General features: G+C 39.5%; 1 protein-coding gene across 1 annotated transcript in view; it reads left to right on the top strand.

Annotated features, from left to right (window-relative positions):
- SNRPE (small nuclear ribonucleoprotein polypeptide E) overlaps positions 1-14,410 on the top strand; it is a 102,515-nt gene that overhangs the window by 69,577 nt on the left and 18,528 nt on the right. The window lies entirely within an intron of this gene.

Below are 14,410 nucleotides of genomic sequence, written 5' to 3' on the forward strand. Positions count from 1 at the left end.
TGCTTTGAACCGATTGGTTTGGGGAGAGTACATTTCTCCATCACTTGGTATTTCCTTCACAGTGAGGAGAGGTTCACTAGGATAATTTTCCTGGCCTCTCTCTTTTCCTTCATTCTTAGCTTCCCGTGGAGGAGTGGGGGTTACCTAAGAGATAAGTTTGAGGAAATGGGCATAGGTGGCTTAACCCCTTCATCTAGGAAGCTGCTTTGCCTATAAAGAGTAGAATCTTCTAGGGCACCTGGGTGGCTCTGTTGGTTAAGCAACCGACTTTGGCTCAGGTCAGGATCTTGCGGTTGATGGATTCGAGCCCGGCGTCAGGCTCTGTGCTGACAGCTTGGAGCCTGGAGCCTGCTTTGGATTCTGTGTCTCTGTCTCTCTGCCCCTCCCCGACTTATGCCCTGTCTTTCTCTCTCAGAAATAAATATTAAAAAAAAAGAGTAGAATCTTCTGATTATTGTCTTCCATGCCTTAAGAGATGTACGGGCAGACCTTACCCCTGGAGTAAACCCACCAGCATTTTAGATGTGTAACCTCAAACACCCCAACATCTGAAGTGTTGGGTGTGAACACTGGTAAATAAATAGGGAGTTAAATTCTGGATGACAACATATATACAGAAAAAGGTTTTTGATGAAGTAGGATATGTAGCTTTGAGCTTCAGACTTTGGAGTATACTTAGTAGGTTTAGACTTGGGCAATTTAAGAGGTTATTTTAAGCCAAGTGGGTTTTTACAGTTGCGTAGCTCTAGCTTTTAACTTCTGCAAGAGGCTTTAAGTCTTAAGCCACCTCATATTTTGACCTTGGCAGGTGACTACAGCTTATGTCAAGATATTGCAGCTTATACTTTTACAGAGCAAAGCTACACACATTAGACCTTAAGCAAAGATGTGATCCCTGGCAAGACAACACACCCCTTGGCAAAGCTGCTGCATGGGCCTCAGGTGGTCTCAGGGTATACACCACTGGTGCATCCCAGAACTTTAACTATGGCATTGGCCTCCACATGTGGACCTCTTGGAAACCTCAGCACACACCGGTGGATTTAGAGAACATAGTTAGCAGGCATAGCTGAGGCAAGAAGGTGAACTCTAGGGGCAAACAAACATTTCAATTTGTAGCTCTTTTAATACTTGGTGGGCAGAAGAATGTTTGTGCTTTTAAGATACAAGCCAGCTCAATCTATATGGACTAAAAGAATTTGTGAGGGTTAAGCTTTAAATTATTACTGCCTGCCACAAGGAGGCTTCTGTTTTATGGTAATGCTTCATGTTTTGATCTTGGTGCTGGTTACTTGGAGTGTTTACTTTGTGAAAAAATTCTATTCAGATATATACTTGATTTTGTGTACTTTTCTGCATATAAACATTTTTCTTTTAAAAAAAGGATATGGAAATAGTTCAAGCCTATGTAAAAAGCATTAGGCTGTCTACCCCAGACCCATCTATATTTTAATTAAATGTTTTACTGCTCAAACAACTGTTAATCAGGTATTCTCTTACATGAAGTCAAATATATCCTAGTACACTATTTCATTTAAGTTTACTAATTCATTGACATAAAGTTCATAATAGTTTCCTATAATATTTAAAGACTTAAATGTAAGAGAATGAGGTCCCCCTTTACATTCCTGATATTACCCATATGTTAGTTATCTATCAATCTTGTTGTAAGTTTGTCTGTTTTAATACCTGCTTTGTCTTTATAGATCATCTACATTGTCATTTTATCTCTGTTCCATTAATTTTTTTTACTTGTGTCATTTCTTTTGTTATGCTTTCTTTAACCTTACTCTGCTTTTTAAGATCGTTTATTCTTTTCTGATTTGCAGTTACATTGTGATAGGTTTCTGTTGAATTTCATTTTATTTATTCTCCCTGAATTTGGGGGGGGGGTAGGCTTCTGGATCTGAGGATTGGTCTATCTCAACAACCCTGAAAAATTCCAATCATTTTATCTTCAAATATTGTTTCACCCCTACTCTCTCTATTCTCTCCTTCTGGAACTCCACTAAGCTATCTGTTAGACTTTTTCATTCTGTCTTCCATTTCTCTCAACCTTTCATTCATATTTTCTGTCTGAATCCATGGACAGCATACTGGCAAAAGTCTTTGGGTTCATTTTTCAGTGCATTCATTTTCATTCATTATGGTTTCTCATTTCCTGCTCATAGTTTATTTATTTCCTGCTTTTATTTCTTTTTAATTTTTTTTAAGTTTATTTATTTATTTTGAGAGAGAGAGAGCACAAGCTGGGAGAAAGAGGAGAGACAGAATCCCATGCAGGCCCCATGCCATCAACACAGAGCCCAATGCAGGGCTCGAACTTCACAAACTATGAGATCACGACCCTGAGCCAAGATCAAGAGTCAGACACTTAACCGACTGTGCCACCCAGGCATCCTTCCTGCTTTTATTTCTTGAAGCATATTAAACATAATCATTTTAGATTCTTTCATTGATAAAAATTCATTATGGAGTTTTTACATTTCTGCTTCTGCTGTTTATTGTTTTTCTGGCTCTCACTCAAGGTATCTTTTCCTTGTAGGTATTTTGTATTTCTCAGTGTGAACTACTATTTTCCTTGAAATTTACTCTCAGTAATTCTTTGAGGCCTGGATTGAAAATAAGCTCTTCCTAAGAAAGTTTGTTTCTGCTGGTTGTCAAATTTCTACTTAAAATTTTTCTAACCACACAGGCAACAGAAATTCTGACCAAAAACCTCGTGAGGACTGGTGTATTAGTTATCTATTGCATAACAAATTACATAACTTAGTAGCTGAAAGCAATAAGCATTTATTATCTTTATGTGGTCTTTGTAGACTCTGGGAGTACCTTACATGGGTGGTTCTAGGTCAGGGTCTCACTTGAGGCTGCTTTTAAGATGTCAGCAAAGACTGCAGACATCTAAAGCCTTAGCTTCCCTGGAACTGGAGGATATACTTCGAAGATGGCTCACTCAAAGGCCTGACAAGTTAGTGCTGGTTGCTAGGAGGAAGTCTCTGTTCCTTGCCTCTTCATAGGACCGTTTAAGAGTCTTTGTGACATAGCAGCTGATTTCTCCTAGAATGAGTGTTCCAAGAGAGAGAAAACTAGAAGCCTCAATATCTTCTGTGATCTAGACATGGAAATCACACAAAGACATTTCTGCAGTATCCTATTAGCTATATAAATAAGCCCTATTCAATGTAGGAAGTGACTACATATAAGAATGTGAATACAGGAAGGCAGAAATCACTAGGGCCATCTTAGATACTGGCTACCTTACATGGTTTATTGTATATTATCCAGGGAGACTTTCTTTTTTTTTTTTTCTTTTTTTTTTTATTTATTTTTTTTTTTTAATTTTTTTTTTCAACGTTTATTTATTTTTGGGACAGAGAGAGACAAAGCATGAACGGGGGAGGGGCAGAGAGAGAGGGAGACACAGAATCGGAAACAGGCTCCAGGCTCTGAGCCATCAGCCCAGAGCCTGACGCGGGGCTCGAACTCACGGACCACGAGATCGTGACCTGGCTGAAGTCAGATGCTTAACCGACTGCGCCACCCAGGCGCCCCCCAGGGAGACTTTCTTTTCATTCTGTCCAATACTAAAGTCAAGCCAGGTGTGTTTCCTTGTCACATGATTTTGTTTTTACGACAGGATTTGATTTTTTGTTTATTCTTAAACTGAGGGTACTCTTCTTTAGGTCCTAACTATTAATAGCCACCTCCAGTTAAATTCTGCACTTAGTAGATTCTGTGATCCTTGTAGCCATTAAAATAGAGGACAAGGCTTCAGCGTTGGTCAAAAAACTTCAGAGTGGATACTAGAGCATTGAACTGCCAGAATGCTTCTTGTTTGTTGCTGTTGTTGTTGTTTTAACTAATTAATTTATTTATTATTTAATTTACATCCAAGTTAGTTAGCATATAGTTCAACAATGATTTCAGGAGTAGATTCCTTAATGCCCCTTAACCATTTAGCCAATCCCCCATCCCACGACCCTTCCATCAACCCTCTGTTTGTTCTCTAAATTTAAGAGTCTCTTATGTTTTGTCCCCCTCCCTATTTTTGTATAATTTTTGCTTCCCTTCCCTTGTGTTCATCTGTTTAGTATATTTGTCTTTCTCTGACTGACTAATTTCGCTTAGCGTAATACCTTCCAGTTCCATCCACATAGTTGCAAATGGCAAGATTTCATTCACATACCACATATTCTTTATCCATTCATCTGTTGATGGGCATTTGGGCTCTTTCCATACTTTGGCTATTGTCGATAGCGCTGCTATGAACATTGGGGTGCATGTGTCCCTTTGAAACAGCACACCTGTATCCCTTGGGTAAATACCTAGTAGTGCAATTGCTGGGTCGTTCTATTTTTAATTTTTTGAGGAAACTCTATACTGTTTTCCAGAGTGGCCTCACCAGTTTGGATTCCCACCACAGTGCAAAAGAGATCCTCTTTCTCCGCATCCTCACCAACATCTGTTGTTGCCTGAGTTGTTAATCTTAGCCATTCTGACAGGTGTGAGGTGGTATCTCATTGTGGTTTATTTTTTATTTTTTTAAGTGTTTTTATTAATTTTTGAGACAGAGAGAGACAGAGCATGAGCAGGGGAGGGGCAAAGAGAGAGGGAGACAGAATCGGAAGCAGGCTCCAGACTCTGAGCTGCCAGCACAGAGCCCGACGCAGGGCTCGAACTCACACACCACGAGATCATGACCTGAGCCGAAGTCGGACGCTCAACCGACTGAGCCACCCAGGCGCCCCTCATTGTGGTTTTGATTTGTATTTCCCTGATGATGAGTGATATTGGGCATTTGTTCATGCGTTGGTTGGCCATCTGGAGGTCTTCTTTGGAGAAGTGTCTATTCATGTGTTTTGCCCATTTCTTCACTGGATTATTTGTTTTTTTGGGTGTTGACTGTGATAAGTTCTTTATAGATTTTGGATACTAACCTTTATCTGATATGTCATTTGCAAATATCTTCCCCCATTCCGTTGGTTGCCTTTTAGTTTTGCTGATTGTTTCCTTCACTGTGCAGAAGCTTTTTATTTTGGTGAGGTCCCAATAGTTCATTTTTGTCCAGAACTCCTCCTGTAACTCATAATGGGAATTTGGAGATTTCTTTTATGCTAGCCTAGTAACACCCTAAAAGATTTTTTACAAAATAATATTTTATTCAGAATTTTAATTGAAACAGAAGATTTATTCAAATTAACTCTATATAATTTCATTATGTAGCCAGAAATAGGATTCAATTAAAACATTTCCTTGAATTTTCACTATATTTTATTTCTTATTTTTAAAAGGGAATTCTTGCCACTTTAACCTCCATCTATCTCCTGCTCTACTCAATGCATTTAAGACTATTAATATTTGGGGCGCCTGGGTGGCTCAGTCGGTTGAGCGACCGACTTCGGCTCAGGTCACGATCTCATGGTTTGTGAGTCTGAGCCCCGCATCAGGCTCTGTGCTGACAGCTCAGAGCCTAGAGGCTGCTCCAGATTCTGTGTCTCCCTCTCTGTCTGCTCCTCCCCCACTCATGCTCTGTCTCTCTCTGTCTCAGAAATAAACATTAAAAAAAAAAAAAAGACTATTAATGTTCCTCTTGGTACCGTTTCAGCCACTTATAGATTTTGAAATGTAAGTATTTTATTGTCATGGGAATTCTAAATATATTCTAAGCCTTCATTATATTTTCTTCTTTGGCTCATGTTTTGTTAAAATGTATTTTATAAATAATTTTAAGCACTTAATTTTTGGTTAGTTAATATTTTCATAGAAATCAAAGATGAAAAATATGAAATGGTATTCAGTGAACTTTACATCCTACTACTGATCCCATCCACATGGTTTAAATTTTTTTTAATGTTTATTTTTTTGTTTTTGAGACAGAGAGAGACAGCATGAACAGGGGAGGGTCAGAGAGAGAGGGAGACACAGAATGCGAAGCAGGCTCCAGGCTCCAAGCTGTCAGCACAGAGCCTGACACAGGGCTCGAACTCACGGACTGAGAGATAATGACCTGAGCTGAAGTCGGACACTTAACTGACTGAGCCACCCAGGTGCCCCCCATCCACATGGTTTAAATACCCAATACAAGTGGCCAGTGTTAAATTTGGGGGATATATTTCCAAATGATTTTTTATATATACCTGCAAATATATATGCACAAATGTAATGTATGGTTGCATATATAGTAATCATATTATTAATCAGATATTATACAGTAGTCAGTGTTTTGAATTATTTACTTCAACTATATATCTTGTACTTTCCATAGAAATCCATAGAGATGTATTTTAAGTTTTCCAAACGTGTGCATTTAAAAGTTATGTTTTTATTTTGACTTCTTTTTTTTAATATTAAAAAAATATTTTTGTTAATGTTTATTATTTTTGAGAGAGAGAGACAGAGACCAAGCAGGGAAGGGGCAGAGAGAGAGGGAGGCACAGAATCTGAAGCAGGCTCCAGGCTCTGAGCTGTCAGCACAGAGCCCAACACGGGGCTTGAACTCACCTCGAGATCATGACCTGAGCCACAATCCGCCGCCCAACCGGCTGAGCCACCCAGGTGCCCCTTTATTATTGATTTCTAATTGTATCTCATTATGATCAGAAAATGGCCAACATAATATTAAAGGTTTTTTTGTATTTTTTGATCCTTTCTTCCTAGCTTGCTATGTGCAGGGGTGTTGATATCTAAAATATCATTCAACTCACCTTTTTAACCTGTGATCTTGGAGAATGACTGTGGGTCATGAAATTTATCAGATAGTGATTCCATTTACAGCTATTGTTCCAGAAATGGTATATTGCCTGGAACAAATCAAAATAGCTGTTATACACATACTAATCTTGCAAAAGATTTTTTTTTAATCTATATTAATTTGTAAGGATCACCCGATGGTAATTGCTTTGACCTAGAAGCCTACAATACACCTTACCAGATTTGCTCAAGTTTCTTTTATTTTTTTTAAGTGTATTTATTTATCTTGAGAGAGACAGAGATAACACCAGTGAGAGAGGGGTAGAGAGAGCGAGGAAAGGAATCCCAAGCAGGCTCTGTGCTGTGGGGTTTGAACCCATGAAGCCATGAGATCATGACCTAAGCAGAAACCAAGAGTCAGATGCTAACTGACTGAGCCACCCAGGCACCCCTATTTTCTTTAAAATATAATATAATCCAAAGAAATTTTCATGGTGCTGACATCTCAAGATTATCACGCTAGTCACCCATGTATACTGTATTGCTGTTTGTGTCTGTTCAGCCGGAAGGACCAAGTACTTAAACACTTTTAAGGAGACTTACACTTCTGAACATGGAAATAGTGGGGATCAGATATACCCCACCACCTCAAATTACTAAAAACACAGACAAGAGGTATGTGACTGGTTCAGTCAATAGAGCGTACAGCTCTCAACCTCAGGGTTGTAAGTTCAAGTCCCACATTGGTCATAGAGATTACTTAAAAATAAAATCTTTTTTAAAAAGGGACACCAGTCTGGCTCAGTCAGTAGAGCATGCAATTCTTCTTTTTCTTCTTTTTTTAATGTTTATTTTTGAGAGAAAGAGTGAGCAGGGGAGGGGCAGAGACAGAAGGGGATAGAGGATCCAAAGTGGGCTCTGTACTGACAGCAGCAGTTTGGATGGGCTCGAACTCACAAATCATGAGATTATGATGACCTGAGCAGAAGTTGGACACTTAACGGACTGAACTACCCAGGTGCCCCAGGGCATCCAATTCTTTTTTTTTTTTTTTAATGTTTATTCATTTTTGAGAGACAGAGACCGAGTGCAAGCAGGGCAGGGGCAGAGAGAGACACAGAATCCAAAGCAGGCTCCAGGCTCCAAGCTGTCAGCAGAGAGCCCACTGTGAGCCCACAAACCACAAGATCATGACCTGAGCCAAAGTCAGATGCTTAACTGACTGAGCCACCCAGGCGCCCCCAGGGCATCCAATTCTTGATGCCAGGGTTGTGAGTTCAAGACCAACGTTGTGCATGGGGCCTACAAAAAAATATAGATACAAATAAATTAAAAAAAAAAAAAAAAAAAGCAGAAAAAGACCCATAAATATAGAGAACAAACTGGAGGTTGCCAGAAGGGATGGGCAAAATAGGTGAAGGAGAGTGAGAGGTAAAATTTCCAGTTATGAAATGCGTAAGTTGTGGAGACAAAAGGTAAAACATAGGAATGTAGTCAATGATATTGTAATAGTGTTGTATGGTGACAGATGGTGACTAAACTTGTGGTGAGCATAGCATAACATATAGACTTGTTGAATCACTATGTTGTACACCTGAAGCCAGTTAATATTGTGTGTCAATGATACTTCAATTTTTTTTAAAAATTTTTTTAAGTTTATTTATTTTGAGAGACGGAGAGAGCAGAGGAGGGGCAGAGAGAGAGAGGGAGACGGAGAGAGAGAGAGGGAGAGGGAGAGAGAGAATTCCAGGCAGGCTCCATGCTGTCAGAGCGGAGCCCGATGTGGGGCTTGAACTCACGAACCGTGAGATCATGACCTGAGCCGAAACCAAGAGTCAGAGGCTAAACCAACTGAACTGCCCAGGTGCCCCAATGATACTTCAGTTTAAAAAATGTTTTTGGGTACCTGGGTGGCTCAGTCGGTTAAGCCTCTGACTCTTGATTTTGGCTCAGGTCATGATCTCACAGTCGTGAGATCGAGCTCCACATCTAGCTCAGCACAGAGTGTGGAGCCTACTTGGGATTCTCCCTCTCTCCACCCCTCTCCACTCATGCTGTCTCTCTCAAAATCAATAAATAAACTGAAAAAAAAAATTTTTTTTCCTAAAGTGGACATGAGACAATACAGAAGAGTGGTCCCAGGGAGAAGAGGAAAAGAAAATGAATCACCTAACCACATAGTTGGTATTTTCTGGATTTCAGTACACTGAACAGAAACAGAGCCCAGGCTCTGGGCATCTATAATTTACAAGGCAAAGTATTGGAGAGGAGAAAGCTGCAGAGATATAGGGAGGATTTCCCTTTAGTCTTCAGTTGAATATTCATCAACACATGGGTGTGAGAAAACTGCCATAGACCAGTGAAAGAACCACTAGGTAGAAGAGGTAGAATAATTCCCAGAAAATATACCGGTTTGAAAATAGTTCATATTTCCAACAATCAGAATGGAGCAGCCTTGTAATACATAGGGCTAGGGAATGGGGCGCCTGGGTGGCGCAGTCGGTTAAGCGTCCAACTTCAGCCAGGTCACGATCTCGCGGTCCGTGAGTTCGAGCCCCGCGTCAGGCTCTGGGCTGATGGCTCAGAGCCTGGAGCCTGTTTCCGATTCTGTGTCTCCCTCTCTCTCTGACCCTCCCCCGTTCATGCTCTGTCTCTCTCTGTCCCAAAAATAAATAAACGTTGAAAAAAAAAATACATAGGGCTAGGGTCAAATTCTGAGGATTGCCTCAGTAGTGGGGCCAATATAACCCTAGAATAAAGACAGCTCTGATTTTACCTAGCAAAGCTGGAAAGCAACCCTTGAAAGGACCAAACTGTTTGCAAGTAATTTAACAGCATCCCCGAATAAACATAATAAACTCTGAAAGACTACCAACATAAAAAATCACCCAAGAATGTAAAATTCACAATGTCTGTCATCCAATAAAAAATTATGAGGCAGACAGGGCGCCTGGGTGGCTCAGTCAGTTAAGCGTCTGACTTCGGCTCAGGTCATGATCTGGTAGTCCGGGAGTTTGAGCCCCACGTCAGGCTCTGTGCTGACAGCTCAGAGCCTGGAGCCTGCTTCAAATACTGTGTCTCCCTCTCTCTCTGCCCCTCCCCTGCTAACACTCTATTTCTCTCTCTCTCTTCCTCAAAAATAAATAAACGTTATAAAAAAAATTTTTTTTAAACTATTAGGCAGAGGCATCTGGGTAGCTCAGTTGTTTAAGTGTTCAACTCTTGATTTTGGCTTAGGTCATGATCTCATGGTTCATGAGTTTGAGCACTGCACTGTCAGCAAAGGGCCTGCTTGGGATTCTCTCTCTCTCTCTCTCTCTCTCTCTCTGTCTCTCTCTCTCTCTCTCTCTCTCTCTCTCTCCCCCCCCTCTCTCTCTGCCCCTTCCCCTCTCCTGCTTTCTCTCTCTCTCTCTCTCTGTCCAAATAAATAAATAAAAACTCCTAAAAAAATTATTAGGCAGCAAATATACAGGAAAATACAACCAATAATGAAAAAAATCAAATGATAGAAATAGATTCAGAGGGGGGCGCCTGGGTGGCTCAGTCGGTTAAGCATCCGACTTCAGCTCAGGTCACAATCTCGCAGTCCATGAGTTCGAGCCCCGCGTCGGGCTCTGGGCTGACGGCTCAGAGCCTGGAGCCTGCTTCCGATTCTGAGTCTCCCTCTCTCTCTGCCCCTCCCCCGTTCATGCTCTGTCTCTCTCTGTCTCAAAAATAAATAAATAAATAAATAAATAAATAAATAAATAAATAAATAAAAATAAATAAATAAATAAATAAAAATAAATAGATTCAGAGGGACATCTGGGTGGCTCCTTTGGTTAAGCAACCTGCTTCGGCTCAGGTCATGATCTCACATTTTGGGAGTTCAAGCTCCGCATTGGGCTGTCTGCTATCAGCACAGAGCCTGCATCAGATCCTCTCCCTCCCTCTCTCTCTGCCCCTCCCTCGCTCACTCACGCTCTCTCTCAAAAATAAACATTAAAAAAATAGATTCAGAAATGACAAAAATGATGGACATATTCCATAATTTCAAAAAATTACAGGAAATTATGAGCATGTTGAAAGATATGGAAGATATTTCTTTAATTCACATAGAACTTTGTTATTATTATTATTATTATAATGACTATTATTTTAAGTAAGCTCTACACCCAAAGTGGGGCTTGAATTCATGACCCCGAGATTAAGTGTTGCATGTTTTACCAACTGAGCTAGCCAGGTGCCTCCACATAGAACTTTTAGAGATGAAAAATATACTGGGTGGAATTTGTATTAGTGTGTTAGGACCTCCATAACAGAACCACAGGCTGGATGGCTTAAACGACAGATGTTTCTTTTCTCATATTTTGGAAGCTAATGTTCAAGATCAAGTTTCCAGCAGAGTTTCCTTCTGATAAGGGCTCTTCCTTTGGCTTATAGATGGCCACCTTCTTGCTGTGTCCTCACATGACCTTTCTCTGTATGCATGCACTTATGGTTTCTCTTCCTCTGATAAGGACATCAGTCTATTAGGTTAGAGCCCCACCCTTATGGTTTCATTTAACCTTAATTACTTCCTTAAAGTCCCTATCTCCAAATAAAGTAACATTGGGGGTTGGGGCTTCAACATATGAAGTCTGAGGGGGACACAATTCAGTTGATAACAGAATTTTTGGCAGGTTAGACACAACAGAAAGATGATTGGAGAACTGGAAGGTATAGCAATGGAAACTGTACAAAAATGACACACACAAAGGGAAAAAGAATACTGAAAAATATAAGCAGAACATAGTGAGATGTGGGACAACTTCAAGTGGCCTAAAACGCACAGTCCCTGAAGGAGGGAAGTGTTCAACAAAAGAAATATTTGAAAGACTAAGAGATAAAAACTTTCCAAGTTGATGAAAACTATAAACCACAGATCCCAGAATGTCAACAGCCTCAATCCCAAGATACAGAAACAAAAGTACATCACAGCCAAATTGCTTAAAACTACTGATGAGGAGAAAATCTTAAATCTTAAAAACAGCAATGTTTTTAAAAAGGCACCTTATTTACAGACTATAAAGATAATGCAGCAAATTTCTTGTTGGAAATAATGCAAGTCAGAAGAGAGTAAAACAATATATTTAAACTACTGAAAGAAAAAATTATCAACTTAGAATACTGTACCCAGAGAAAAATTTACAAAACAATGGCCCAATAAAGATGTTTTCAGCTTACAAAATCTGAAGAAATTCACACAAGCACACCTGAACTACAAGAATGTTAAAGGATGCCATCAGGAAGAAGGAGAATATGATCAAATGGAAAGCTGAATCTACACCAAAAAAATGAAGAGCACTGGAAATGATAAATATGTGGGTGAATATAAAAGCACTTTTAAAATTATTTAATTAAAAAAAATTTTTTTAAGAAAATTGATGGGGTGCCTGTCTGGCTTAGTTGGTAGAGAATGGGACTCTTGATCTTGGGGTTGTGAGTTTGAGCCCCACTTTGGGGGTAGAGATTATTTAAAAATAATTAAAAAAAATTTTTTTTCTTAATGTTTATTTATTTTTGAGAGAGACAGAGACAGAATGTGAGTGGGTTAGGGGCAGAGAGAGAGGGAGACACAGAAGCAGAAGCAGGCTCCAGGCTCCGAGCTGTCAGCACAGAGCCCGACATGGGGCTTGAACTCACGGACCGCGAGATCATGACCTGAGTGAAGTTGGATGCTCAACTGACTGAGCCTGGCAGATGCCCCCAAAGTACCATTTAAAGTGAATAACCTCACAACTACAGTAGCTGTGAAAAACATCAAACTAGTAGCTATTGGAGGGGGAGCATGGATTTAGAGTTCCCCAAAAGTCCCAGTCTCCAGAGAATTGTCATTATTTGAATTGTCTGGCAGCTCATTGAAAAGTGCCATTTTCAGAGCTTGTCTTTATTTGACCAGAGTAGGATCTCAATCTAAGAATAGTCCTATCCACAGGGCATTTGTAAAAAACAATCAGTGGCAATTGTTTAACATTGCTGCCAGAGGTGTTGTTAACAGTTTGGGCTAAAAATAGGCAGATGAAAAATCTTAAAAGGAGAAGTTGGAGAATTAAGATGTCCACAGAGAGATTTGTGAAGATCTGACACAGTCCTGGGAATTTATAAGGCCACATGCATGGAATGTGCACACCCAAGAAAGGCCTGAGAAGACTGTAATGTCTCACTCCTGACTGACTTTAAGGCTTTGATCAAGCAAGCGAAGGCTAATAAGAGGTGTAAACTGCCTGGCAAATCACTGAAACCATATCCCAATACACATAAAGAGTCATTTAACAAAACCTGGGAGACTGATTAATTTAGGATATTTGAGGAAATCTCTGTCCAATCATTAGCTGACTACTAAGCTAACTGAACAGAGATTTCATATAATAAAGAATACACACTTGAAAAAGTTAGTCCAGGAAACTCACTAACCAAATCCTGAGGAGGGAGTGAGTATCCGATTTACAAAGTTGCCACAATGCTTGATTTAAAATGTCCAGTTTCAACAAAACATTATGAGATGTGTAAAGAAACTGAAAACTGTGTCTCACCAGATGGACTCAACATAGATTTCAACAGACAAAAGAAAGAATCAGAGAGTATAGAGAAAGGTCAATTGAGATTTTCCATTCTGAAAAATTGAAATAAAAAAGAATGAAGAAAACGAACTGAGCCTCAGAGACCTGTGGAATGCCATCAAGTGAACCAACATGAGCACAACTAAAGTCTCAGAAAGAGAGAAGAGGGAAAATGGGCAGAAAGAATATTCAAAGAAATAACAGCCACAAATTGATGGAAAACATTAGTTGGCACACGCAAAAAGCTCAATGAATTCTCAAGATAAACTAAATATCATTCACACTTTGGTATGTCATAGAAAACCTATCAAAGACAAAGAGAGAGAATTTTGAAAGCAGCAAGAGAAATGTGACTACTCATATACAAGAGATCTTCAATAAGTAACAACTGGTTTCTCACCAGAAAGAAGTGGGATGACATATTCAAAGTGCTGTTGTCAACCAAGAATTCTATATCCAGCACAACTATCCTTCAAAAAAACTGCAGAAATTAAGACATTCCCATATAAACAAAAAGTGATATAATTTGTCACTAGCATACCTGCTTTATAAGAAATACTAAAGGGGGACACTTAAGTAGGTTAAGTGTCCCAACTCTTGATTTCAGCTCAAGCCCTGTGTCAGGTACTGTGCTGACAGCATGGAGCCTGCTTGAGATTCTCTCTCCCCCTTGGTGCCCCTCCCCCCTCTCAAAATAAATAAACACACTTAAGAAAAAAAAATTAAAGAAAAAAGAAATACTAAAGGGAGTCCTTTGGGCAAAAAGGCAGACATAAATGCTCCCTCATCAATTACTACACTAAATATACATGGACTTAATACTCCCATGAAAAGGATATATTGGCAGGAGGTGTTAAAAAGAGAAATGATGCAACTATAACCTGTCTACGAGAGATATATTCAAGATTCCAAGACACACAGAGGTTAAACTTAAAAGGATGGAAGAGATATACCATGGTAACTGAAAGATAACTAGAGTAACTATGCTAACACTAGACAAAACAGATTTTAGGGGAAAAAAAACAAAAACAAAAACCCACCTGTTACTGGAGATTTAAAAGGACATTTTATAATGGTAAGATAGTTAATCCATCAGGAATACATAATAACTATAAATATAGGTACATAACAATCAA

Source organism: Felis catus, chromosome F1 (genome assembly GCF_018350175.1).
Source record: "Felis catus isolate Fca126 chromosome F1, F.catus_Fca126_mat1.0, whole genome shotgun sequence".
In the NCBI taxonomy this organism is placed as follows: domain Eukaryota; kingdom Metazoa; phylum Chordata; class Mammalia; order Carnivora; family Felidae; genus Felis; species Felis catus.